Genomic DNA, 27,103 nt, shown 5'->3' with positions numbered 1-27,103 from the left:
ATAATTTTTTATATAAAATAGAGACAGTATGTGATGATGTAGAAATAGTTCGAATATATACTGCTAAATCTACTTTAACATTAAACGGAATACCATGAGGAAATGAATCTAAAATTGAATTACATAAAGACTCATATTTAATAAAATCAGATTGAGGTAAACTAAATTTCATTTGTAAAGCTTCAAAAGAAATAAAAACATTGTCGAGATAGATGTCTTTAAGATAAAAAATACCAGCTTTAATCCAAGCACTCCAAAAATTAACATTTCTATTCAATTTAATCACATTACTATGCCACAATGACATATCTACAGTATGACTCATAGGGGTCAAAAAAATTGAATCCAGGTCATTAAAAATGAGTTTAGTGGATTTAATAATAACCGATTTATGCACATATGTTGACCTATTGGACATTGTTAGCAAGGTGGTCAATGGAAAAGGATCCACAAGAGACTGCTCTATATGAAGCCATGTAGGTTGGTTATTTAAAGAGGAAGGAGGAAACCATATGGAACTTTGTTTCAGTATAAATGCCTTGTGGTATAGAAAAAAGTCAGGCAAGCCAAATCCAGCATTGCATTTGGGTATTTTTAATTTTTTATAACCAATACGAGTTGATTTATTATTCCAAATAAATTTGGAGAGAAGTCTATCAATGTCCTTATAGAATTGCAATGGAAATTGAATAGGAATCATAGCAAGCGTATAAAAATTTTTTGGAGCGATAGTCATTTTAATGGAGTCCATTCTACCCCACCAAGAGAGGTGAAGTGAAGACCATTTAGACGCTTTATCTTTAATATAATTCAGAATAAAGTTACTATTTAATGTTAATGTTGCTTTAATGGAGGATGCAAATAGAATCCCAAGATATTTTAATTTATCTTTTTGCCACACAATATCAGCCATGGGTAACATATCAGGAGTACAAAAAATGTTTAAAGGAAAGAATTCAGTTTTATTAATATTAAGTTTATAGCCAGAAACCATGGAATATTTTGCAATAATTTCTAATAAGGCAGGTAATGAAGATATAGGTTCACTAATAAATAATAGCACATCATCAGCATAGGCTAAGGTTTTGATATTAATCTCCTTAATCTTAATACCTTTAATATTGACACATTTTCTTATATGAGTAAGGAAAGGTTCAATTCCAATGAGAAATAAAAGTGGAGAGAGGGGACAGCCTTGTCTTGTGCCTCTAAAAAGAGAAAACTGACTAGATACTAGGCCATTGATAAATAAACGAGCAGTAGGGGCATAATACAGAGCAGAAATCATGCGTATAAACGAAGTACCAAAATTAAATGATAATAAGGTTTGAAATAAAAATTGCCAATGGATTTTGTCGAAAGCTTTCTCTGCATCCAGAGCCAAAATTCCTGCGGGGGAACTTAAAGTGGAACTCTGCTCAATAACGTGTAATAAGGTTCTTGTGTTATTTGTAGAATATCTATTCTTCATAAAACCGGATTGATCAAGATGTATAATAGAATCTAATATAGGGGCCAGTCTAGAAGCAAGTATTTTAGCATACAATTTACAATCTTGATTAATTAAAGAAATAGGGCGGTAATTTGAAACAAGAGTGGGGTCTTTATCTGGCTTAGGGAGTACAATAATTAAAGCATCAGTAAAAGAACCTGAAATCGTTCCTGAAGAGCCAAAAAAAGTAAAAAGTTGAAATAAATAAGGCAAAAGTTGGGACTGGAACTCTTTATAAAACTCTGCTGGGATACCATCTGGACCAGGGGATTTATTTTTTTTAATGGATTTAATAGCAGCTAAAATTTCATCTGTAGTAATGGGTAAATCTAGCCCAAGCCTGTCCGAGTGCGAAATTTTGGGCAAATCACATGTATTTAAAAAAGAGTCCAGTATGGAGGGATCATGAGGATCAGGCTTATTATATAAAGTAGAGTAAAAATCCAAAAATTCCTTAACAATATCGTTATGAGATATTGCAATTTTACCATTAGGGCCATGAATTGAGGTAATTTGCGTTCTATCTTTTTTGATACGTAAGTAATTAGCTAAAAGCTTCCCAGATCTGTTGGCATTAAAACGGAATTTAGCCTTAGAATTAGAAATTTGGATGCCAGCTCTTGTACTAAGGATTGAGTTAAATTCATATCGAAGTTTTTGTAGCTTGACTTTAAATTGAGGGTCATTTGATGAAATAAAAAGCCTTTCAAATTTCGCAATTTGTTTTTCCAAACATCTAATACGTGCGTTGAATGTTTTATTTTCATAGGCCATAATTGAAATAGTGACACCCCTAATGTATGCTTTAAAGGCGTCCCATCTATTGACCATAGAAGTGGATCCTTCAGGATTGAATAAAAAATAGTCTTGAATAGCATTTAAGATTTTAGGCTTATTATGTTCATTAAGAACAATTCCAGTATTCATACGCCATCTAGTTTGGTTTGCAAAAGTTGAAGTTAAGTTCAGAACAAAAGAAATCAAGGCATGATCTGAGATGTCAATATTACCAATCTTAGGGTTCTTAACAGACCTAAACACAATTCTGTTGCTGAGTCTGCAGCTAAGACTGCTGTGGCTGTAGCTGTGGCTAAAGCTGTAGCTGTTGTTGGGCGCCAATGGGCATTGAAACCGGCACCCTCCGCGGAATGGAATCCGTGCTCAGTTGGGGGCTGTCGCTCGGCCTCGCTTGCTGCCCCCACCTGCCACCTGAGACTTGTGATTGGTGTTGCCAGACCCCCCGCTGTTGAAATCGTCAGGCCAAGTGGGCCGCGGACTGCGGGCTGAGAGCTGGCAGCAGGGAACCTGGAGTAGCAAGACAGCCGGAGTTCTCCTCGCGGCGGTCTACCGCGATCTACAGCATCACCAGACCCCCGCCGTGTGGAGATCAATGGGGCCGGGCTGGGCCGCAGGCTGAGAATCGGGACTATTGTATAGCCTGGAGACGCGGACAGCCGGCATCCTCCTCTCTGCGATCAACAGTGATCTGCGGAAAACACGGAACTGGATTGCCACTAGTATTTGTTTTGCAGCCCGAAGTCTCTGTTGCAAGGCAGGCGGCATCAGCATTTTCAGTCATACCCCACTGACGGCTGCCGCAGTTTGACCTCTTCTCTTCCTAATCATTTCCTGCTCCTTGGGTCTAGGAGAGAAGTAGGGCCCAGCAGGGTCAGGTCTTTCCTTGAGACACAAAGGGTTTCTTTCTTGCCCCTCCTCTTCTTCTGGTGGCGAGCCCCCGCTTCCTCTCCTTCTCACTGGCACCATGCTCATCTCCATTCCTCTCCCTGCATGCTAGAGGGTCCCCCTCCCATCCTTGCCCCCCAACAGCTCCAAGCAAGGAGCTTCTTCTCACAGACTACATTGCTCAGAGCCTTACAGGGAGATGTCTACATCACTTTTGCTTGCTTCATAGAACATCAACGGTAAGTCACTTTATATTAAACATAAAAGAATGCCTCATTATTTCCACATGAAACATTTCAACATTGCCTTCATTCAACAAGCCCACTTATACCCGGATGAATACCAGAAGCTCACACAGGATTGGGCATGCACTGTTATCGGTAACAGTAGGCAGATGGAGGCAGCTGGAATACTCTCACCTACCTGCAGCTAGTCTCAAAAGTGTGGGGTGATCATTCTTCTTAGACGTATTCTCCCTTGCATGATACTCAAAACTTAGACAGACATGGCAAGCCACTGGGTCTTTGTCAAAATTCCTTTCTCAATTAAGGTTTGGTACTTGGCTCCATATATGCTCCTAACGCTGATAAGACCAGTTTTCTGGCCCACCTCTTTCACAGAATTTGGTCACACCCTATTGTTCCTGGGGGGTGACTGAAATATTGCCCCACATCCACTCTGGCAGATCCAACTTGTGCAACTGATTGGACAGGGCGGTCCTGCGGGATGTTGGAACATGACTTAGTGGATTTGTGGCACCTACATTTTTTTCATGACCAAATGGCACTCAATCCCAAATGGATTCTTTTTCTGCTCCATGGCCCGCTACTCTCCTTTGTCATTGGCTGCTGTAGCGCGGCGCAGCCTGGTTTCTTTAGGCCCTGCGCAGCGCTGGAAGAAATACACACCACTCGTGCTACTGTGTGTAGCAGGAAGACCCGAGCGGTCTTCCGGCGTTTATTTATCTGCTCGGGACAAGCCCGCCCCGAGGAGTGCATGCTAGTGAAACAATGTATAGGAGAGCTCGGACGGCTCGCTACAGCTCTCCTTTTCTATAGTACCTGTGCATCATAGCCGGCATGCTCACGGGGACGTACACACAAAGTCCTTGAACTTCTGGCTCGGCACAGGGTTCGGTCGGAGACCATACTTCTGGCTCCCGGAGTTGGAACTAGTCTCTGCTTGAGCTGGCATGTCTGGTGCTGATACGAGGCCCTGGCTGAATCTCTCTGGAGACATACTGGAGGCTGCTGTCACAGATCATGGCATGGTGCGACCAAATCTGGCCGAGGGGTGTTCGGACATAGCGGTAGACAGAAATATTGGAAGCAAAATATCATAATACAAAAAGAGAATTGCAGCAGCTCGATTGCTGGGTAGACTTAAGCTTGCGGTTATATTTTGCGAGGAGCAAGGCGATGATGAGGGTTTGGTGTGACCTCCGAGCGGCTATGCTGCAGATCTTTAGCTCGCAAGGTGGATAGGCAGGCTAGATTGCATCAGCGACTGAGGAATAAGTAGTCCACAGAATCAGAGGCTGGAGTCCCTAGGATTAGGCACTGAGCAAAGTGGAGGACGTCTGGCTGACTTCGACAGGGGACGCAGACACGGCTACATGGACGCTATCCGCCTGGCACCTTAAGGGCTCACAGAGAGACTTCTCAATCTCACCAGTGGGTTAGGGTCCTTTCTCCATAGCATCCCAGTAACTGGTTCTCCTGCGGTCATCGCTGGGGAACGCAGTCTCTAACCCTCTGGTGTCACTTCATAGCAGGATCTGAATGTGGGCCCTGGTGAAGGCCGACACAGGACAAGTGAAGTGTTTTCACTCTGCAAGTGAAGATGTAATGGTGCACTCGACCCCTGGAATAAATGTACTTTTGCAGGTTATCTCTTTCCTTAAAAAAGACCTTCAAACAGGTCACTAGGTGTTATTGACAAGGTCTCTACAAAGCCAAATAGGCTGGTGCAGTTACCCCAACACAAAGAATAAAAAAATAAAAAAAAGCTCCAGAGGATGCTTTCATCTGGATCTCCTTTTGCACGAGTTACAGGACTTTTCTCTCTGCCAGTAGAAGGGCCAGCAGACTGAGGCTTGAGAACGACTTAGCAGCCCTGGATCGACAGACGGGAGCTTACTGCGGTCAGTTCAGCGGAGATTCTGAAAGTTCCAGCTGGCTTGCATTGCTGGCAAGGGCCATGAACTTCTTCATAGCATAGTAAGCATTTTACCCAAGAAGTTTTCACATATACTGAGCCACATCTCCTTTCTGGAAATCGGATGTAAACATTTTTGTAGGACTTGCTACCTAAACATTAGGCAGGGGTCTTCAGGCAAATGTGACTAACTCCTCTTATGTTAATACAGATACAGGATTAAAGAAAAATTAACTATAAAACTTCCATATGAGTTTACTTTAGTTTCTGGTGCTTGTGCTCTCCTTCGATTTCCTAGCTACAAGTTCACGCAGTTTTCCCAGCACTCAGGACTCCAAAGCAGATAAACAAACAAAACTGTTGGACTGGCACCCCAGAGGTCCCAGTGGCATTTTGTTGAGTTGACATATTGATGTCTGATAGTCAACTAAAGCTCCTTTCGTTGACCATAGATTATTTTGGAGAAATAATCACTTTCTGCTTCAGAAAAAGGATCATCTTTAAAATCAGGAACTGCTAAAATGCTTTTGGGCTTCGACTAGACACATTCAATCTCATTCTAAAGTTATGCCAAAAATGTAAAATAAATTGTGCAAATGTTTTTTTCATCCAGGTTTTGCATTGTGGGCCTATTACTTGATGGTACCTGGTAAATATTGTACATGTGAAACTGTTTATAAGTGGTATTACAACACAAAAGATCTTTTGCACAAAAGGTTTTTGTTAATTATTTCTCGTTATGTACATTGAGGTGGTACCTTGGGGATATTGTATAGGAAATACTGTGCAGCATTGTCAAATAATCAGCGGGTTGGGCCCTTCCATCATTGTGCTTCAATGGCCTACATCCCTGTACCTTTGCCTTTCAACTGCCCAGTTCATTCACCTTTGTGTTCTCTTGGTCCTTAGTCACACAGCTCTCCCTCATACCACACACCTCTCTTTCCCTCATTGGTCTGTTAACACAGCACCACCCTGCCTGTTAGTACTCACGTGCACCTTAATGTCCTATACACATATCTGACTCCACCCTGTCACATGCAATCATCTCACCCTCATTTGACACATACTCACAACTTGTAGACTCTTTCACAGACAATGCTTTACAAACTACTCTTGCAGTCAAGTGCATGTTCTTCATCTTCTCAGTGTCCCCTTGCTTTTCAACACATGTGAATTCCATGGGTAATACCAAATGAGCACACCCCTCTCTATCGTGTGTTCTCAACACACAAACGCGAACAAATAAATACTGACATATACACACACCGCCTCCATAAAGGTGCATTCACACTCCTCTCCCATCAGTGACACAAGCTCAGCCTATTTCAAGCACTGCCACATACAAAAATATATGTGTTTCAATGTGCCTTACACACAAATACCCCTCACTATCACATAAGCATACATTCTCGCCAATATCACAAGACATACATACCTTCTCCCCTCATTGGTGCATCCATTCACACTTTCAATGCCACTCAGCCTTCGTCATACCTCTATTCTCTTTTGAACCCTGTAGTCTTTCTTGATTTAAATCCCAGAAGCTGCAGTGCAGGGGTTTTAACCTTCTAATATTCAAGGAGAGGTGAAAAAACTGTAGGAGACAGGCACGCTAAGAAAGGCAGCTGGAACTCTCAAAACTCGAAAGTGGTTCAAATCCTACCAGCAGTGGCAGATCTTGCGTCCATACTACTTTCATTCATTCATCAAACACTGTGGCAAGGAAATATAAAGTCAGTCAAGGAATGTTTCTATGTTATTAGGCTGTCACTGCTCTGAGAGGAAGAGGTAAACATAAGGGTGCGAGAAGTAGAATAGGGACAATGGTTACCCTATGCACCACTGAATGATGTTTGTGCTTTTTATCAGTACTACTATTGCTAAATTTAGGAATAACTGCTGAGTATTATGGCAACCCACTGGTGATGTAAATAATGTTTTTTGATGTTCATAGTCCAGCATTCTTATTGTTCCCTGCCTCAGGAAGATTGTACTTCCTCCATCTGACCAGTTCCTGCATTATCTTTATGTTGACAGGGCCAGTGCTTTCATAAAATAGCACTAGAAGAATGGAGCCACTGGGTGGTGGAGCCAAATTACTGATAGAAGGAGGGATGCATTTTTCCGGTATAAGTGGAGGGCATTAGCTCAAAAACTTTCCTTAGAGCCTCATTTACTATATTTTGATGCACAGCAGCATTGCAAGTATTCCTGCAGCGCTGCCGTGAGTCAAAATAGAAGGGCAGGAATGCATTGTATCTACAAGATGTGGCACCTTCCTGTCCTCTCTTGCGCTGGTGCACAAACAGCAGCCATACACCAACTTAGACACCCTGACACCATGGTGTAAGAGTGCGTGCGTTGCAGGGATGATTGTTTATGTGCAAGAAGGAACACCTCCCTGCATATAAAAAATCATAAAAGGCGGGTTGCTCCTCTATATTTGCTGCAGAATGCAACACACATAGAAAGAGCAAAAAAACAAGGAGAAATAAAAGTATTTCTCCTCTTTGTGCCACTTATGCACCGCCCCTAGGGATTCGTAGGATTGTGACGCATTCCCTGGTTACGACATTTTGTAAATCTGGGAATGTGTCAGGTTCCATGGATGTTGCTTGGGAACGCCCGCAGCAGCACCCATGGAACGCCCCTTTCACTCAGAGTAATGAGTAGAATGGTCCCATATTTAAAAGGCCACGAAAAGTCATGCAGGGTGACTTTATGCAGCCTTGTAAATGTAAGCAGGCACACTGCACCACTCGTGCTTCTAAAATAGTGATGCACCGGCGCCGCAATGGGTTTATAAATGAGGCCCTATGTTTCCTGGAGTGAGTGCTAAAAAATCCTTGTATCCTTCCTGCATTCAGCCTGTGGTGCCCACTTACCTTGGCCAACGTGTACACGGTGCTTGATCCTAGATGTACGTGTGCACAAAGGTGTTTGTAGGAGTAGGGGTTTTGGTGAGAGTGGATGAATTTTGAATTCCACATTTGGCTTGATCATAGGTTCTTCAGATAAAAAATGTTAAAATAGAAAAGCGTGCCAAATTTTCTTTACTCGCAAAGCTTTCTTTACTAAAAGGGGATACGCATAGTTAAGATTTCAATGTAGAATCCACGAGAGTACACCAAGACACTGCAAACATAGGGCCTCATTTACAAAGCCGTTGCGTCACTGGTGTGTCACCTTTTTTAAAACACCGGCGGCAAAGTGTGCCTGCCCATATTTACAAGGCCATGTAAAGTTACCCAGGGTGATTTTTCATGACCTTGTAAATATGGGTTCCTTTCACGCATTACTCTGGATGAAAGGGGTATTCCATGACTGGTGTTGTGGGTGTTCCCACGCAACATCCATGCAACCTGACACATTCCCAGATTTACAACATTTTGAAAAGCTGGGAGTGAGTCAGAATCCTATGCCTCCCAAGGGGAGGTGTAGGAGTGGTGCAAGAGGAGACATACTTTTATTTCTCCTCGTTCTTTTCTCTTTCTATGCATTCTGTATTCTGTAGCATGCATAGCAAGAGGAAAATGTCATCACAGATTGTATTTTGGCTTCCTGCACAAAAAAATCACCACCGCAATGCAGGCATTCGTAAAAAATGACTCACGGGTGCCTGCGCTGGCTCATGGCAGCCAATTGTGTGCCAGCGCAGGGGAAAGCACACGCATGCATTGCATTGTTGTCAACACAATGCATCAAATGTGCTTTGAAAATGATGCAGTTCTGCACAGGTAAATGGCTTGCAGCACGACGCTACATCATTTTCTTGTAAATGAGGGGGTATATTGACCACCCCCAAATTCATGCAGCAAATTAACTATGCCAAAGTGCTTTAAAAGTGTACAAATCAACACAAAACTCGCCACTGTTTTCAAATCTTATACCACTTAAAGGCTCATAATTACCAGTTTGAACTTAATAAATTATTATTATTTTTGGAAATAACTTTTTCAAAATTTGTTTATTTCGTTCTCTTCCAGAAGTAAAACGTTTACATACATTTGTTTGCATACCATTTCCCTTGAAGTTGGAAAAACATTCCTATACCGTTTTAAAAATAGTAAAATTCTGTACTAATTTATTTCCATTTTCTAGTCATTGTTGACAAAAAAGCTGCCATCTAGAATGAAAGTGTAACCAATTTTAGAACATGTACTGGTGCTTTTTTACATGGAAAACAGGCGCCAGAATTGATATACACTACGTAGCGTGGCATCTGCTTCACTTAGCATTCACAATGAGAAGCCCTCAAATCTGTGTATCCTTCCGCCGAGGTACCACAAGGTGAAATACATGGACAGTCAGACATTGTGGTAACTTGATACATTTAAACCAAGGAGGACTTTGCTAGACTGGCTGCTGAGGTATCCATCATTTCTGGTGCACTGTGGTGTCTTTCTGCATATAAAGGACCCTAGATTCATTGTGTCAATCAAATGCTGTAGGAGGTCCCAGACTGTTCGGTACTTAAACTAATGTTCCCAAGTCAGGGAATGAGCTAGGGACCAGGCACTTTACTCCGGAAGCACCAGGTGTGGGTAAGGACACGGGTACACTTTTCTCCTCCACATCCTTGATGACTTTGGTGTATCAGACGGCTGGAAACGGTTTAATTTCTCAAGATTATTGGATGCCATCTGTGAAAAATCACGGTATATGTCCTGGTAGGTCTCGTCATCTGGCTATCCATATAGTCCTTCAGATTGCCGCATCTCCTCATTCATTCTTTCCACTCGCAACAGTGTTACAATATCAGCATTTGCAGCTTCAACGGCAATAGTCAAGGGGTCTTTTCCTTCTTCATCTTTGGTGTGCTGATTTGCTCCACGTTTCAGAAATAAGCAGACTTGCCCAGTGTGCCCTGAAACTGTTGCATGATGCAGGGGTCCTCTGCCATACAGATCCATGTGATTAACATTGGCACCATTCTGTAGCAGGAACTCACAAGTGACCAAAGAACCCCCATGCACAGCCTGAATGAGTGGTGTTGCGTTGTTTTCCTCTGCATTCACCCAGTTAACATCTGCGCCAAGTGCCAATGCTTCTGCCATATCAGGAAGGCTTTTCTCATACGCAGCTCGATAAAGGTGCAGCCCTGGGTGAAACTTCTTCGAATCCTGAAATACTGAAGAATCTCGCTTCTCCACCTCTAGGACTGGTTCATACAACCTGTTTGAAGATACAGTAGAGGCAAGAAGTTCTCGGCTGCCTTCTGAACTGTAGTGGATTACACTGTCATTGCTTTTCACTGAACTTCTGGAAGATGTTGAGAAGTGATCCTGTGATGCCAGGGACTTCTCAGAACTATTGAGGTCTTCATTCTTGCACTGGGAATAAGGCCTTTTCTGTCCATCAAGAGGGTGTGAAGCAACGCAGTCCTGATTCACAAACTTCTTTTCCATGTACTTTGCTCTGATATATACCTCCTTTTCCAGTCTTGGACTTTCACTGTCTGGCTTCTTTATTCCAAGGGTTTTCAATTTAGCTTCATATATTCGATTAATAACTTGATTCCCCAGTTCACACATCAGCTTTAGTAATTCAGGCTTCCATGTATCTAACGTTAATGACCTCACTTTTGAAAAGTGCACACCAAGACTCCTGTGAATCCCAGAACACTCAATGCACAGGATGATTCCAAGGTTGATGCTGGCCCATCGCGGATCCGCCAGACCACAATCGCAGCAGACAGAGTTTCCAGCGATACACTGAATCCGCTGTAATGCACTTTCACCTTTAACTAATTTTTCTTTCACCTCGCTGCCAGAGTCCAGACTTCCTGTGGAAGGTGAAGATTTCTTATCCAGCTTCTCCGTCTCATCACTCTTTTCTATATATGCTGTAGCAATACCAGTTTGGACAGCTTTAATCCATGCCGGTCGCAGCTTTTCTGAGTCAGCCTGTAGCATACGGCTCTTTGTTGGTGTGACTACTTCAAAGCAGAAACGTCTTTCTAGGTCTTCAAAGTGTTTAACTGTGCAGAGCCGTAAATCTTCGACAACCACTGTGGGGTTATCCTTCATTTTTTTCTGATATACCAGTTGGTTGTTTTGTATTGAGAACCAGCGCCTGTTCCAAGTTTTAAAGGCATTACTGGCCCTTTTAAAGAGATATCCTTCCATTACAATGCCATTAGCAGCATCAACATTGTATTCAAGTCTGAGATCGTCGTTGGTGAAATCCTTTTGCTGAATAGTGGAGTGTTTTTGTTCCATGTCCCTCTTCTCCTTTGCTGCATCCACAACAAGCCGATCCAACTGTGAACCAAGCTCTTTCATGTGCGGTTCAAGTTCACTGAAGAGATCGTAGCCCTGGTGGAAGAAGCCTAGATGTGCGTACATGAAGGATAACATCGATTTTAAAATTTCAGACCTTCGCTTTGACTGAAGAACATTGATTTGAAGGACGTAGTCCACTGCTATGTGCCGGAAGCATTTTCTTTTTGCGTTTAAGATGTTTGTTGCCTCCTCCACCTTGTGCAGTTTTGTTCTTTGAACTTGGGCAGTTTTAACTAGTGCGTTTTCTTTTTCTTTACTGACCTTATCAAACTGCTTCTTTGCTTCTTTAAATTTTCTAAGATCTTCCTTAATAAAGATTTGGAGCTGTGTTTTAATGGATCTCTGAGCTTCGTCAAACAGGATTGTGTGATAATTGATCATTTCTTGGAGGCTGTCAGAAAACTTCGTCAAGCTAGACTCAATCACCACATCCTTGCTTGAATACTGTGCGAGGTCCCGAATGCCATTCATAAATTGCTTGTTGGCAGCACAAAAGGTCTTGCCTGCATCAATCATGCCACTACATAACTTAACAAGCTTATCAAGTTTCACTTCCAGTTCCGTCACATCACCTTCAACTTCCATCAAAGCGGCTCTGAAACGGGGAGAGTCCTTCAAGCACTCCTGGAAATCAACGGTCACCTTCATGCTGTCCCCTTGGCCCCTCCCAGGCGATCAAGGTAAGGGCAGGAATAAGGAGGCAGCAGCAAGATAAGGGGATCTGAGCACAGAAGTTGAAGTTTGTCACACTTCAGCCTGCCTCACCGCTGCCCAGCTCTCAGCGCTTCCTCCACTTCAGAACACAGTCCTTGCTGGCAGACACTCCAGACTCCTAGATACACACATAGACAGACAATGGACAACAATGCAAGAGTCTGAGCGTCATAGACACAAAAGATAGAATCAGATTGTCGTCCTCGGCAATGTTCCACCAATTTATTTGCATTTTCAGCAACAAGGCAATTCATCATTGGAGGTAGTGTTTTTTAGTTATTTTTCTGTTCAAAGGCAAACCTGAGTTTTTTTTATTGTCTGGTCACAAAGGTCGACTTTAAAGGAAGGTTTCTGCAACCACAGAGACTCCTGCTCCCCAAAGTCTTTCTCAATAGGGGATACCTGTCTCCTAAACTAGTATACTATTGAACGTGTTCCAGGTTATTTAACACCTCACAGATGCCTTAATTAGGACTGTGGATTCTGTAAAACAAGATGTTTATAATTTCCGAAAATCAATAGATCAATACAGCTCTTGATTGACAGTTTTTAATTTAGGGACATTTTCTTTTGTTTCACACATGCTTCATCCGTGGGCCTTGGAAAGAGAAACCATTAAGAGTAATTGAGGTCTGCAGTCAGCAGGTATGGGTCCATGGCCACGTTTCGTACACGAGGAAAAACAGTATAGACTTAAAACATCACCAGAAGACATCACATTAAAGTCAAAGGAACATATAAGCACACATTTTAATTTTATCCAGGCCCGGCTCCAGGAATTTTTATTTGGGTGGGCCAAGTGTACATTCGGGTGGGTCACTGCGGGCCCGATTTGTCACTTATATGTCTAGCCAGGCATGCTTCAGGGCCCTCCTTTATCTCTCCTTAGTCTTACAAGGGCCAATAAAATGCATTATTTTCCTTTCAAATCTCTTTCTAAATGTTATCACTCTCAAAAAGTATTTTTTTCATGTAATGTCCCCTTGATGGGAAGAGCAGGTTTCTGAGGTGGGATTATCAGGCAAGTGACACTTCTCGGGCTCTCCCTCATGACCTCCTCCTCAGATCCCCTCACTGCCACCCTCCACCAGCGCCCCTCATCTCTCCGTAGCGCCCCTATTGACCTCCTCCTCAGACTACCTCACTACCACCCTCTTCCAGTGCCCATCATCTCTCTGTAGCCTCTTCCCCTATTGACCTCCTCCTTGGACTCCCTCACTACCACCCTCCACCAGCGCCCCTCATCTCTCCGTAGCCACTCTCTCATGCATTTCATTTGTTGTATAGCGCTACTCATATCAGTGTAGGGTGTCACAGTACTTTACATCATGCACACATTATACAGAGACAAACGATCATGCAAGTATGTAAATCAGTCTACAGGGAATGTCACATAAGCCAATGAGGATTATAAGGTGTAGGAATCACATGTCAAAGAGGGTTTGGTCTGGAGGAAACGCAGGATTAAAGCATACTCCAGTGGTTAGGGGTTGGCTTTACTGACAAAAATGTATATCTGCTTAAACAAACTCTTTTAGCAATATTAGAATAATGTAAGACTGGGGAAGTTCTAACTATATTACAACACAAATAAAAGCTAAGTTCTAAGAATAACATTCAGGTTTGCATGCAACTCTTTGATGACAGTTCACAGGTCACTGTCCTATGATAGGATTGTAACTTCTGAACTGCAAATAACACACACATTTCTGTGACAAAGGCAGTAACCCACTGAGCTATCCACAGAAAGGAATATGCTACTTACCAGTATGCATCTGTTCTTGGCATGTAGAGCTGCAGATCTACACACTATGCATAGATCGCCATCTGGTGTTGGGCCCAGATGTTTGTACTTGTTTTTGTCTTGGAAAGTCTTTGGAAGTCACGAGGTATGCGACTCCTCCTTTGGATCATAGTGCGCATGGGCATCAGCTCCATCCTCAGATTGTTTTTCGCCAGCAGGGAAATGATGGAGCTTTGTAAGAAACAGGAAAGATGCCCAGGTATGCTGTATCTAAGTAAGATAATACTGGAACAGATAAAGGTAGCCAGGGAGGCGGGTGGGCGTGTGTAGATCTGCAGCTCTACATGCCAAGAACAGATGCATACTGGTAATTAGCATATTCCGTTCGAGGCATATGAGCTGCAGATTACACACTATGCATAGATTGTATAGCAGTATCCCCTCCTAGCGGCGACCAACAGTATCTGTTGCAGTAGTTTGAAATAGTGTTTTGAGTACAGCCTGGCCCACACTAGCTTGTTGTTTAGTTTGCACATCGACACAATAGTGTTTTGTGAATGTGTGCGGTGTAGACCATGTGGCTGCACTGCAGATATCGTCTAAGGGAATGTTCCCTAAAAATGCCATTGAAGCCCCTATCTTTCGTGTTGAGTGTGCTTTAGGAGGAACAGATAATGTACGTTTTGTTTTGTGGTAGCAAACTTGTATGCATTCGATAATCCACCTAGCTATCCCAGATTTTGAAATGGGGTTGCCCTTGTGTGGTGGTGAGAAAGACACAAATAGTTGTTTGGTCTTACGAAAAGGTTGTGTTCTTTCTATGTAGTACAGCAGTGCTCTTTTGACATCTAAGGTGTGAAGAGCTCGTTCTGCGACTGTTTGTGGCTGGGAGAAGAATACAGGCAGCTCTACAGATTTATTGAGGTGCAAGGGAGAAATGACTTTAGGATTAGTTCGGAGAACAACCTTATTATGCTGCATCTGCAGAAAGGATTCCTGAAAAGTTAGTGCTTATAGTTTGCTAACTCTTCGTAGAGAAGTAATGGCTACTAGGAAAGCAGTTTTCCATGTTAAGAATTGTAGTTCACATTTATGTAGAGGTTCAAATGGAGGTCCCATTAGTCTTGTGAGAACGATGTTTAAATTCCACACAGGTGAAGTTGGTACTCTGGGGGGAATTATTCTTTTGAGTCCTTCCATAAAAGCCTTTATGGCAGGCACTCTGAAAAGTGATAGATGTTGCCTATTTTGTAGATATGCTGCTATGGCAGCAAGATGCAGTCTGATAGACGTGTAGGCTAAGTTGCATCTTTGGAGGTGTAATAAGCAGCCTATGATGTGTTGGATAGACACATCTAGGGGATCAGTGTCGTTGTTATGACAGTATATTACAAAGCGTTTCCACTTGGCTGCATAGCATGCTCTAGTGGTAGGCCGTCTAGCTTCTTTCATGACGTTCATACAGTCAGGAGGAAGGTTAAGGTAACCGAATTCTAGGACTTCAGGAGCCAGATCGCTAAGTTGAGCTGAGCTGGGTCTGGGTGTTGGATCTCTCCATGGTTCTGGGTTAAGAGGTGTGGAGAGAGGTGTAATTTTTGGTGCGGAACTACGGAGAGTTCCAGCAATGTGGTGTACCATGGTTGTCTGGCCCAAGTTGGAGCAACTAGGATGAGCGTTAAGGAGTGTTGCTGTAGTTTGCGCACCACTAGTGGAATGAGTGGGAGAGGCGGAAAAGCGTACGCAAATGTGCCTGACCAGTTCATCCATTTTGCATTGCCTTTGGACAATGGGTGAGGATACCGGGTGGCGAAGTTTGGGCATTTGGCGTTTTCTTGGGTGGCGAAGAGGTCTGTGAGAAGTTGGCCTGGCATTTGCTGGTCACTAGTTATAGTGGCCACCTTGCACCAGTCCAATTCGACTCTTATGGTAGATAGGTTTAAGACAACCTTTTAAAGAAATCAATCCTAGTGGTAGCTGTGGGGAGCAGCCTTCAGGCTAAGTCTCGGAGGAATGTATAGCAGCTTGTTTTACCTTATAATCTCTTGAATTACCAAATGAAAGGACACCACACAGGTATATATATCAAATATATATGTATTTATTTCTAGACACACTCTACTAATCTCTTTATGAGATTAGAAGTTAGGAACACATTCAAACATCAACGTTTCACAATAAGTTAAGCACAAATATGGCTGGGGCCCGAGGGGCGTACCAGACCATATACTAAAAAAGAGGTTTAGGAAAGTCGACTTGCAAGGGGACAAGGCCTAGGGCCTGTAGAATCGCTGGGGCTTCACTAATCCACCCAAGGCAGCTAAGTAAAAGACCCACGAGAGACGCGTGCAGTGTGACAACACAGCCGCGGGTTCCCTATTGGTTTCAATGGAGCAAATCGCCGTTGGATTTGTAAAGTTTTAGGGTACTTCGAGGAAGTCTACAAGCAAGCCACTTACAAGGTACGTAATTCGAGGGCCAACACACACTAGGGCACCGGAGTGCACGAGTTACCTCACCCAGGGAAGTCGGGTGCATAGGTGTCTTTTGGTGTCGGGTCGCGCCGTTGTTTTCTATGGAAGCCAAAGAAGATTTGCTGCTTGCGAAGACTGAAGAAGTGTCCGGTGGAATCCAAGGCTGGATTCAAGAGGAAGATGACCTGAAAGCAGAAGGAACAGTGTTCACAGTCACTTGCCAGTGACCCGGGCCAGGAAGATGGATGCCTACGGAAGTCGGGTGATTTCAGGTGATCAAGGGTATTTTGACTCTTCCACCACGAGGACCAGGACGCGTCGACGACGGCCAGGAGCTGGAATCGGAGTGTTCCACGAAGTCTGCAGCTTACTGAGGTGTCGGCAACCGGATTGGAGCCAACAAGCCTTGGCAACAGCAAGTCTCGTGGAATTCAAGAAAAGTCAGCGGGGCAGACCAGCAAGGTCTGAGGGACTCACCCAGCGAGGGTAAGTCAAGACAGGCCTGGAGCAACCAGGGGAGCCCTTTGGTTCGATGAAGAAGTCTTCAGGGGACCCACAAGCCAGCCGGCAAGAGATCGCGAAGACGCCTCATGAGGATTCACTTCACAGGAGCCCACGGTCACTCGGGACGAGGTAGGCCTCTGATTTTCGAGGGAAATCCTGCTGGAGGCTTGGGCCACACGTGATCCAAAGCACAAGTTCGTAGACCGTCGTGAAGGGGTTGCACTCGACAATAGTGCACGGTTCCCAGGTATTGCAGTTCCTCGTCACTCGTGGGGTCCACTCGCCTCAGCTTCGCTGGGGACTCACAATGGCCGTCGAGTAGTCAGGAAATCCAGTTCCGGGGCTGCAGGGACTTCGAACTCCGGCGGGAGCGGGAAAGTTTGCGACCGTTGATTCAAGTTTTTGGTGCCTGCCAAGCAGGGGAGTCACTCCTTGACTCCAAGGGAGATTCTTCCATCTTCCAAAGGTAGTGGAACGTCGAAGGGCCAGGATTCTTCTTGTAAAGCGTCGTCCAGGGATGTCTAACTTGCAATGGCAAGGGTTACCTATCTTATAGTAAAAGAAAGGGAGGGACTAGCTCTATGACCACTCCTCTAGGAGGGTCAGGGGGGTGGGTGGTTACACCCACTTCCCTTTGTCCAGTTTCGCGCCAGAGCAGGGGCTGGTAGCCCCTGAACCGGTTTGAGCTGGCATATGCACAGAGGAGCCTACTGCTCCCCCAGTGCAGGACTTCAAAGCACTCTAGGAGTGCACCCACCCTGCTCCAATACACTAAATCCTGTCTGGAAGGTGGTGACACCTCCCTGTGACAGGATGCCTATTGTTGGGCCTCCTCCACTGCGAGTTTCAGTCAGCAGCAGGAGGGCAGCCCAGTGGCTGTGCTGGTGGCATCCATTTTGTGATGCCAGGACTCTTTCAGATTTCTACTGTGTTTTTCCACAGTGGGTACATGTCGTCCCCTCTAGAAGGGTGGGATCATACTCCTACACCAGTTACTGGTGTGGGGGTATGATTCCAAGTTGTTTGACACCAAACACGACGTGTTTTGATGCAGTCATTAAAAAGTTAGCATTTACCGGTAGGTTATAATGCACTTAAGAGTATATGGTTTAACCGCATCCACAAACAGCCACAGAAAATAGACTCTGCCAGCTGCAGAGGGGCCCTGCTCAGGCAGAGGCACCCCCTCACATTGTAAACCAAGCACCCTGCCCTCAGGATTGATAGGGCCTGTCTTAGGGGTGACTGATAGGTTTATATGTGTGTGTATGGTGAGATATAGGAACCTATACCTCAGTGAGGAGTGCTAACACTACCTCACCCAGGCTGCAGTAGCAGGCCTGTGGTGTCAGATTTAGTCTGCTTCCCAGGGGTGGCATAATACATGCTTCAGCCCCTGGTAGGCCTGTGAAGTACCTATGCCCTTGGTACCTAAGGTACCATATACTAGGGGCTCATAAGGTACCACAGTATCCAATCACTAGTGCATCTAATATGCACTCCAGTCATTTAAGGGAGTAAGCAGATAGGCCGGGGTCCTGGATAGTAGGATCCCAGCCAGACTAGTCAAAAACCATTCAAACACCATCTGAAAAAACAGTTGAAGAACTTGCGGATGAAGTTCCCACTCGTAGATTTGTTGTGTTTGACGGCTCAACAGATCAGCTATTGTGTTTTGGACTCCTGGGGCATGTTGGGCCTGGAGAAAAATGTTCTGAGGTATAGCCCACCTCCATATGCTCTCTGCGAGCTGAGAGAACTGCAGAGAGTGTATCCCGCCTTGTTTTTGCATATAATACATGGCTGTCATGTTGTCCGTGCGGACTAAGACAGCTTTGCCTGATGTGTGTTTTTGAAATGCTTTCAAGGCTAGGAATATGGCTAGTAACTCCAGGTGGTTAATGTGGAGTAACTTTTGTTGAGGTGTCCACCTGCCCTGCATGGTGTGATGTAGTAGGTGAGCTCCCCAGCCAGAGAGTGATGCGTCCGCTGTCATAACTATTTGAGGAATCGGCTCTAGGAACGGTCGCCCTTTGGAAAGGTTCTTGGTGTTCCACCACTGCAGAGAGCGATGGGTACGACCGTCTACCAACACCAGATCTGTTAGCTGACCTTGAGCCTCGTTCCATTGGCGTGCTAAGCACTTTTGGAGAGGACGCATCTGGAGTCTTGCATGAGGCACTATGAATATGCAAGAGGCCATCATCCCTATGAGTTGCATGAACACTCGAGCTGGAAGAGAGTGTTGCGGTTGGAATTTGGTGAGAAGAGCTTATATGCTTGCTATCCTGGCGGGACTGGGATAGACCAGCGCCCTTGAGGTGTGTATTGTGGCACCGAGGTATTGTTGCGTGCTGGGACTTGGCGTGGTTTATTGTGAACCCCAGGCCGTGAAGTTGTTGAATAGTGGCGTGAGTGTGTTGTACACACTGACTGTATGAGCTGGCTTTTATGAGCCAGTCGTCTAGATATGGGAAGATGTGGATGTGTTGTCTTCTAAGGTGTACTGCCACCACCGCTAGGCACTTGGTAAACACTCTTGGTGCTGTGGTGACTCCGAATGGGAGTACTTTGAATTGATAGTGCTGACCGTCTACTACGAATCTGAGATATTTTCTGTGAGCGCTGTGAATGGGAATATGGAAATAGGCATCCTTGAGGTCTAGGGTAGCAAGGTAGTCGCCCTGTGAAAGCAGAGGAAGGACCTGCTGAAGTGTGAGCATGTGGAAATGGTCTGAGTGTATGTATAGGTTTAGGGGTCTGAGGTCTAAAATAGGCCTTAGAGAGCCGTCCTTTTTTGGTATGAGAAAATAGAGGGAGTAAACTCCCTTGTTTTGTTGGTGCAGGGGAACTGGTTCTATTGCACTTTTTTGTAGGAGGGAGATTACCTCCTGCTTTAGCAGTAACAGATGTTCTTGTGACATTGGATGCTGTTTGGGTGGTATGGTGGGGGGGTAGATGTTAGTTCGAGACAGAAGCCTGATTGAATTATCTGTTGCACACACCTGTCTGAAGTGATGTTTGCCCAGGCAGGGAGGAATTGGTGGAGTCTTCCCCCGACTGGAGTGGAATGGTCTGGGGGAAGTGGAGGGAAGTCATGGGTGGGGATGGAGGCAGAGCGGGAGTTGTTGTTTTTGCCTCTGCCTTTGCTGTTGTTTCCCTTGTAACCACGCCTTTGTTAACCTCTAGTAATGGTGGATTGGGTGGGAGCCTTGTAAGAAGTGGAGGGGCTATCAGAGGAGTAGCCTCTGTGCGTGTTTCTGAAGGACGAGCAACAAAAGGACCGTCTGGGAGCTTGCGACTGCAAGTCTCCCATAGATTTGGCTGTGTCTGTATCCTTTTTTCATTTTCTCAAGTGATACGTCCACATTGGGGCTAAATAGGTGTTGCTCATCGAATGGCTGATTGAGTATGGAACTCTGGACTTCAGGTTTAAAACCTGAGATGCGTAACCAGGCATGCCTACGCAAAAGGACACTGGTGTTTATTGCCCGTGAGGCGGTATATGCCACATCTAAGGCACAACGGATGGAGGTGTTAGTGATGGTTTTACCTTCCTGTATGAGTTCATTGGCCCTGTTTTTATACCTGTCAGGGAGGTGCTGCATTATGGACTCAAGTTCATCATAATGTGCCCTGTCATACCTGGCTAAGAGCGCTTGGGTATTAGCAATGCGCCATATGTTTGCTGCCTGTGATGCTGTGCGTTTGCCAGAGGCGTCCAGGAGTTTAGATTCCTTATCTGGTGGTGGTGCATCACCTGATGTTTGGGAATTGGCTCTCTTCCTTGCATTGGAGACTACCAAGGAGTCTAGGGGTGCGGGCCCTTAATGTATGCTGTATCAGTAGGAGCAGCCTTATACTTTTTTTCTATTCTCTGGTTGATGACTCGAGCCCTGACTGGATCTTTAAAGATCTCTGGTGTATTCTTAATGACCCCTTTAAGCATGGGTAAAATTGAGGTGGACCTTTGTGTGGTGTCGAAAGTGTCCCTGAGAAAATCTTCCTCTACTGGGTCTGTATGAAGGGCAACCCCGTGGTACTGGGCAGCTCTGTGAAGGAGCTGGTTGAAGCTGATATTGTCCTCAGGAGGGGAAGGCCTGGAGGGGTAGAAGTCATCCTGTGGGGTGTAAGGGACGTCTGGGACACTGTAATTATCCCAGGGGTCTGGGGAGCCAGTAGGGGTAGGATCTCCTAGGGGTTGATCATCCACACCTCCCCATGCATCATCTGAGGTGTTGTCATTATCGTCATCTACTGGGGTAGGTGATGGTGTAGGAGAGCGGTGTGGTGGGGGAGGAGAAGGAAGAGGAGAAGGGATCCTTAATTGAGACGTACAAACGTTGTAACCTTGATTTATATATGGAGCTGTTGAGGGGGTTATTCATGCCATTCCCAAGGGAGTGACTGCCATGTTCAAGTGCCGGGAACCCGAAGGCTTGCTAGCTTCAGGATGGTCAAAGGTGATAGTAATTTTCCTGGCCAAGGACTCTTTATCCTTTGTTAGGCTGCGTTGATCTGGGCCTTTTGCCCCTTTTAACAGACGCATTGTGTGAAGTGGTAGTTGTAGTGGGCTGGGGTAACAGGGAGGGACTATCTTTTTTAACTCGATACCTCATTTAGCAAACAAGTCCTTCTGCTGTCAAATCTGTTCAGTGAGAGTATTATTGATGAATGTGGCTGTTGTGAATTCTTGACCCATGAGGCTCGAGTTTTGTTTGAACTCGATGCTTTTAATGTCGTTGGTATTGATATAGCTCAAGGGGGGGAGGGGGAGAGAGCTTTAGATAATTTGAGCAATACACTTCTGTTGAGAGTGTCATGCGCTTCCCTTGAGAAATATTGGGGATTAAATACCAATTTGTTGTTATTTGGCGGGTCGTACTGCCACTCGTTAACTAAACACCTGTCAGTTTCTTTCTTTGCCACCTTGAACTCAGGGATAACCGAGGATAAGTCTTGGTATTCCGGTGTGTTTTTTTGTGGATAGATTTCACTTTCCCTATTTGTTTCTGGATTACGGCTAACGCCTGAGCCGTGTTCCTGGGTGAAGGTAGCCTCACCCTGTCTTGTTTCCCTTTTTGCCGTCCTGGTGTTCCCTACTACTGATTGTGTGGCCTGAGTTTTTAGATTGTTTTTCACCTTACTTGCTGCAGGTTTGAATAAACTATATATTTTTCTGGCAGAGGTGGCTCCCTTATGTTATGGATTGAGGTACTTTGAGTGGCAGGAAGTGTAGGAGATAAGGTCGATTGCTCCTTGAGGCTTACTGCTTCCATGCTGTTTTGAGTTACTTTACCGTTTTGGGGAATTCCGTTTTGAATGGATGTTGCCCAGATTAGATCTAATGCCTGGCTTGTTTGTTTGCTCTTTCTGGACTTTCTCAGTCGTTTTCTCTCCCGTTTGGATAGTGGCTTGTGTAATTTTAATTGTCTTGACGGAGACTGCTTACTTTGAACTTGGAGTGATGAATTCAAGGCACCTGAGTTGTCAAGTACGCTTGGTGGATTAGATGTGGGTGTTGTTGTCTTGATTGATTTGATTAGTGCAGGGGTTTATCTTATTTCGCTGTTTTTGTGCCCCACGGTGGAATTGAGACATTCCAAGTCTTTTTCCTTTAGAGCATCTTTTTCTTTTAGAGCTTCTTTTTCTTTCTCTATTGGTGTTGCAGGCTTGATTAAAACTTCTCTTGTTGTAACCAGTAGTTGTGTCAGTAGAGTTGGAACTAAAGCTAATTTATCGATTATTTGGGTGCAGTGGCAGTGACACATTTGATAAGCTCTTTCCCGGTCTCGCTGCACCCTCAGGATCATCTCATTGAAGCTGTGCAACTTTTGTTCGACCCCCTGAACATGGATTGCGAGGATATTCAGGAGGTCAACTTGGGTGTCCAATTTGTCTGCATGGAGGATCATTGCTTTGCTGATCGTGTCCATTGTGTTTAGCAGGTGAGGCTAGACTGGGGATGTTAATGAGCCACTTTGTTCTACTGGTGATTGGCGAGCGCGATTTTCCTGGTGATGCGAGTACCCTGAGAATGGCTCGCTCTGATGGTCAGAGAATCTGCTGGGTGATACCTTATTTTGAGTGGGTTGTGGATCCTGGGTGATTTAATTGGCATGACGTTTTGTCATTTGCTTTACCCTGACTGAGATCCTGGCAGTAGTGCTTTTCTATTTTCGGTGTGTGAAAAAGTGAATCAAGTTTATCTTGCTTATGGGTGTTTGAATTGATGTTCCCCCGACAAGCGGGGGAGTAGACTACTGACAACGAATATGGCATGCCCAAAGGACTCGAGGTGATTATATTAAACTGATGTGTTGGCTCCCTTTCGATGTGCCCATCTTGTCTGCTGAGACCGCTGTATCCTGGTGAAGATTGTTGTTGCTGGGACTGGCAGGGCGTATCCAAAATAGACGAGTGGAAATGAACAAGTGCCTCAGTTACCTGGAAGTTATTGCTTTGGCAGGTTTCTGGATGTTGGAGGGCTTTGGGTGTTAGTAATTGGGGATGTTGAATTTCTTTATTTTTGTTACCCGTGGAGTCCAAACCCATGTGCAGGGGTTCTTTCTTTTCTTTCCTTTCACCCTCACTGTTGGTAGTACTTCTATCGCTTAGACAGTTAGTGTCGGCATCTTTTTGGAAGTCTTTGTCATTATTTGTTGTGTTGTTTGTGTTAGCAGCTTTCTAGTGTTTGGAAGCGTGACGACTCTGGTTTTCCTCTGTGGTTTTAATTGCAACCTTTAGAAAATCTGTAATCAGTGCCCGTTTGCTGCTGTTCGGGCAGGAGTTATGCCAGTTTAGAGCCGTATGGGTTATTTTCTTGCTTCCAACACACTTGGCTTGTGGGGCGGAATCTGCTGAGTTTTTTTTTTTGTCGTTTCCACTGTGCTTGCCTTGGCTGCTGATACTTCTGTTATGGCTCCGCACTCGTGCCGTGCTTCTGGTGCTTCTGTGTCCTCTGTGTTTAATGGCAAGGAACTACAGAGGACGTACCGGGGGCGATGTTCATTCGGGCCGTAATGTTAGTCAAGGCTCCCGCCTTACCCTTGTCCTCATCCTTATCCTCCACTTTTTCGTTTTTTGATGTGACTTGTGGGTGTTTATCCTTTTTATCCCCCCTCCTCTTGTTCTCCCGGACCGCATTTCAGGATTTCACCGAGTTTTTACCGAGTTTTTGTAGCCCACACTCTGACCGGCCTAGTGCGCTTGCCAGGCACCATGTGGCGCATACACGTGCTGGTCACTGGTCGCTGGATCTATGCTGAGCTGGGGCTCTGAGTACTGAACGTGTGTGTCGTATTGGATTTGCATGCAGGTAGTTGTACAATTGGCAATACTTCAGATGGTTTTTGTATTGTTATTTTTACCAAGGTGTAGACTTTGGGAATAGACCCAATTGTTTGTTTTTACCCAAGGGCGTGGCATTGGAGTAATTTCAGCGGAATAGCCAGGAAACAGCAGGTGCGCAGCAGGGGAGTGGGTGGGGGGGGCAAACGGGGCACACAAGGCCGTCACTGGCTGCACCTGATCTGGTCAGGCCGCCTCCGCGAGACCGCCAAGGGCTCACACTCACTGAGGTCCGCCAACTAATGGCGGCCGCGCTTGCCACTTTACCGCAACCGTGATTGTACCTGCAACAAGGACTCACCATTGGTGGTGGTCTCCCATGCGGAGGTGGAGACCTAAACACAATTCTGCTGCTGTCTGCAGCTGAGACTGCTGTGGCTGTAGCTGTGGCTAAAGCTGTAGCTGTTGTTGGGCGCCAATGGGCATTGAAACCGGCACCCTCCGCGGAATGGAATCCGTGCTCAGTTGGGGGCTGTCGCTCGGCCTCGCTTGCTGCCCCCACCTGCCACCTGAGACTTGTGATTGGTGTTGCCAGACCCCCCGCTGTTGAAATCCTCAGGCCAAGTGGGCCGCGGACTGCGGGCTGAGAGCTGGCAGCAGGGAACCTGGAGTAGTGAGACAGCCGGAGTTCTCCTCGCGGCGGTCTACCGCGATCTACAGCATCACCAGACCCCCGCCGTGTGGAGATCAATGGGGCCGGGCTGGGCCGCAGGCTGAGAATCGGGACTAGAAGCCTGGAGACGCGGACAGCCGGCATCCTCCTCTCTGCGATCAACAGTGATCTGTGGAAAACACGGAACTGGATTGCCACCAGTATTTGTTTTGCAGCCCGAAGTCTCTGTTGCAAGGCAGGCGGCATCAGCATTTTCAGTCATACCCCACTGCCGGCTGCCGCAGTTTGACCTCTTCTCTTCCTAATCATTTCCTGCTCCTTGGGTCTAGGAGAGAAGTAGGGCCCAGCAGGGTCAGGTCTTTCCTTGAGACACAAAGGGTTTCTTTCTTGCCCCTCCTCTTCTTCTGGTGGCGAGCCCCCGCTTCCTCTCCTTCTCACTGGCACCATGCTCATCTCCATTCCTCTCCCTGCATGCTAGAGGGTCCCCCTCCCATCCTTGCCCCCCAACAGCTCCAAGCAAGGAGCTTCTTCTCACAGACTACATTGCTCAGACCCTTACAGGGAGATGTCTACATCACTTTTGCTTGCTTCATAGAACATCAACGGTAAGTCACTTTATATTAAACATAAAAGAATGCCTCATTATTTCCACATGAAACATTTCAACATTGCCTTCATTCAACAAGCCCACTTATACCCGGATGAATACCAGAAGCTCAAACAGGATTGGGCATGCACTGTTATCGGTAACAGTAGGCAGATGGAGGCAGCTGGAATACTCTCACCTACCTGCAGTGTCAGACTTATCAGCGCACGCCGGACAATACTCGCGCAACACTAGGACTGCGCGAAGAACTACACTTCCCGATGGGCAGTGCGGGAGGTGCGCTGCGTAACGCGCACCACGCCCCACCACAAGACGTCAAAAGGTGAAAGGTCGCCGCACACGGAGCCGATAATTCTTCGACCCGGGAGACGAGACGAGGAGACGCCGAGAGACGAAGGTTCGGACGAGCTCATCACCCAGGTAGCGGCCCGTGAAATCCGGAGGTTCGTCGTGACCGAGGTAGGAGTACTGTGGCAGTATTTCCATCGGGGCTCGACCCATCCTAGTCGGAGACAAGCTCTCCGAGCCATAGAAAAATCCCAGACCCGCCCCTCTGTTGGCGAGACCGGCTGGTCTCATGCAGGGGAGCGACCAAGTATATTGAGAGTGACTAGACTTAAGGGGGCAAGCCTCGCTGTTCAAGACAGGCAGAGTGCGAGCCCGAACATTACTCTGAGACAACGAGACCTAGTGTGTTGTTACATGCAATCGTCCGACAAATCGGAGGCATAGGAAAGCATAGGCGAATCGTGCTCCAGCCTCACAGACCTCAGTTCCCAGGCAGACACTAGCAGTGAGCGTCCGCCCCCAGCGGTGGCCTGGTTTACACTTTTGATTTCTTCTGCTTATATTCCTAGACATATGTGCGAGTCAGGAGAGAGGGGTGGTTACAAAGCCGAAGGCATGGAATGAGCTGGGCAGTCACAAGTGGGTATTGCTCCACAAAGTTGTATATGGTGTCTTTGTGTCTGTATGTTGATCCTTGTCATTCTCCCCACGTGTGCCTTTCCTTGTCGTTTATATTAGTGCCTGCAAACGAAAAGACCACGACCTGTAGCTCTCCCCCATATGTCCGGGCATACCTTATTTTCCTTTTCAGGTGAGAGGGCAAGCTCGCGTTAACAATCCTGCTAAAGTAACGCGTATGTTTTCCATTGAGAAATTGGAAACAAAACGTCTTATGCTGTGTTCTGTTGTCTCTTTTGCCTTCACAGATCTCCCTCCCTGCAGTCCCCACCCTTTCCTTCCCCCGCTCGATCACCCCAAAAGTCCGTGGTTTCAATAGCCGGACTTGGGGTCATCCAGAGGTGGGCCCCCATAGAGCATCAACACAGCCCCGGGGACATCGGAACGAGGAACCTGACAGAATTATCGGCCTAAGAATTCTCTTATCCCCCTGGTTGTGTTGAAAGCTGGTCATGACTACTTTAGACGACGTGATGGCTACGTTAGCACAGATGCAGGTAGACTTAGCCGCCTCA

The 27,103-nt window shown here is 45.7% G+C and overlaps 1 protein-coding gene and 1 pseudogene across 4 annotated transcripts in view; both read right to left on the bottom strand.

The window, feature by feature from the left end:
- The window catches only part of ESYT2 (extended synaptotagmin 2), a 769,824-nt gene that overhangs the window by 317,084 nt on the left and 425,637 nt on the right, over window positions 1-27,103 (bottom strand). The gene's annotated exons all lie outside the window — the stretch shown is intronic.
- Window positions 9,420-12,941, bottom strand: LOC146789648 (arf-GAP with coiled-coil, ANK repeat and PH domain-containing protein 2 pseudogene; annotated as a pseudogene). The gene has a single exon (XR_014969842.1). The product of XR_014969842.1 is annotated as an arf-GAP with coiled-coil, ANK repeat and PH domain-containing protein 2 pseudogene (transcript).

This window comes from Triturus cristatus, chromosome 10 (assembly GCF_964204655.1).
Source record: "Triturus cristatus chromosome 10, aTriCri1.1, whole genome shotgun sequence".
Classification (NCBI taxonomy): Eukaryota; Metazoa; Chordata; class Amphibia; order Caudata; family Salamandridae; genus Triturus; species Triturus cristatus.
The sequence above is the reverse complement of the archived record's forward strand: the minus strand, read 5'-3'. Positions and strand labels throughout refer to the sequence as shown.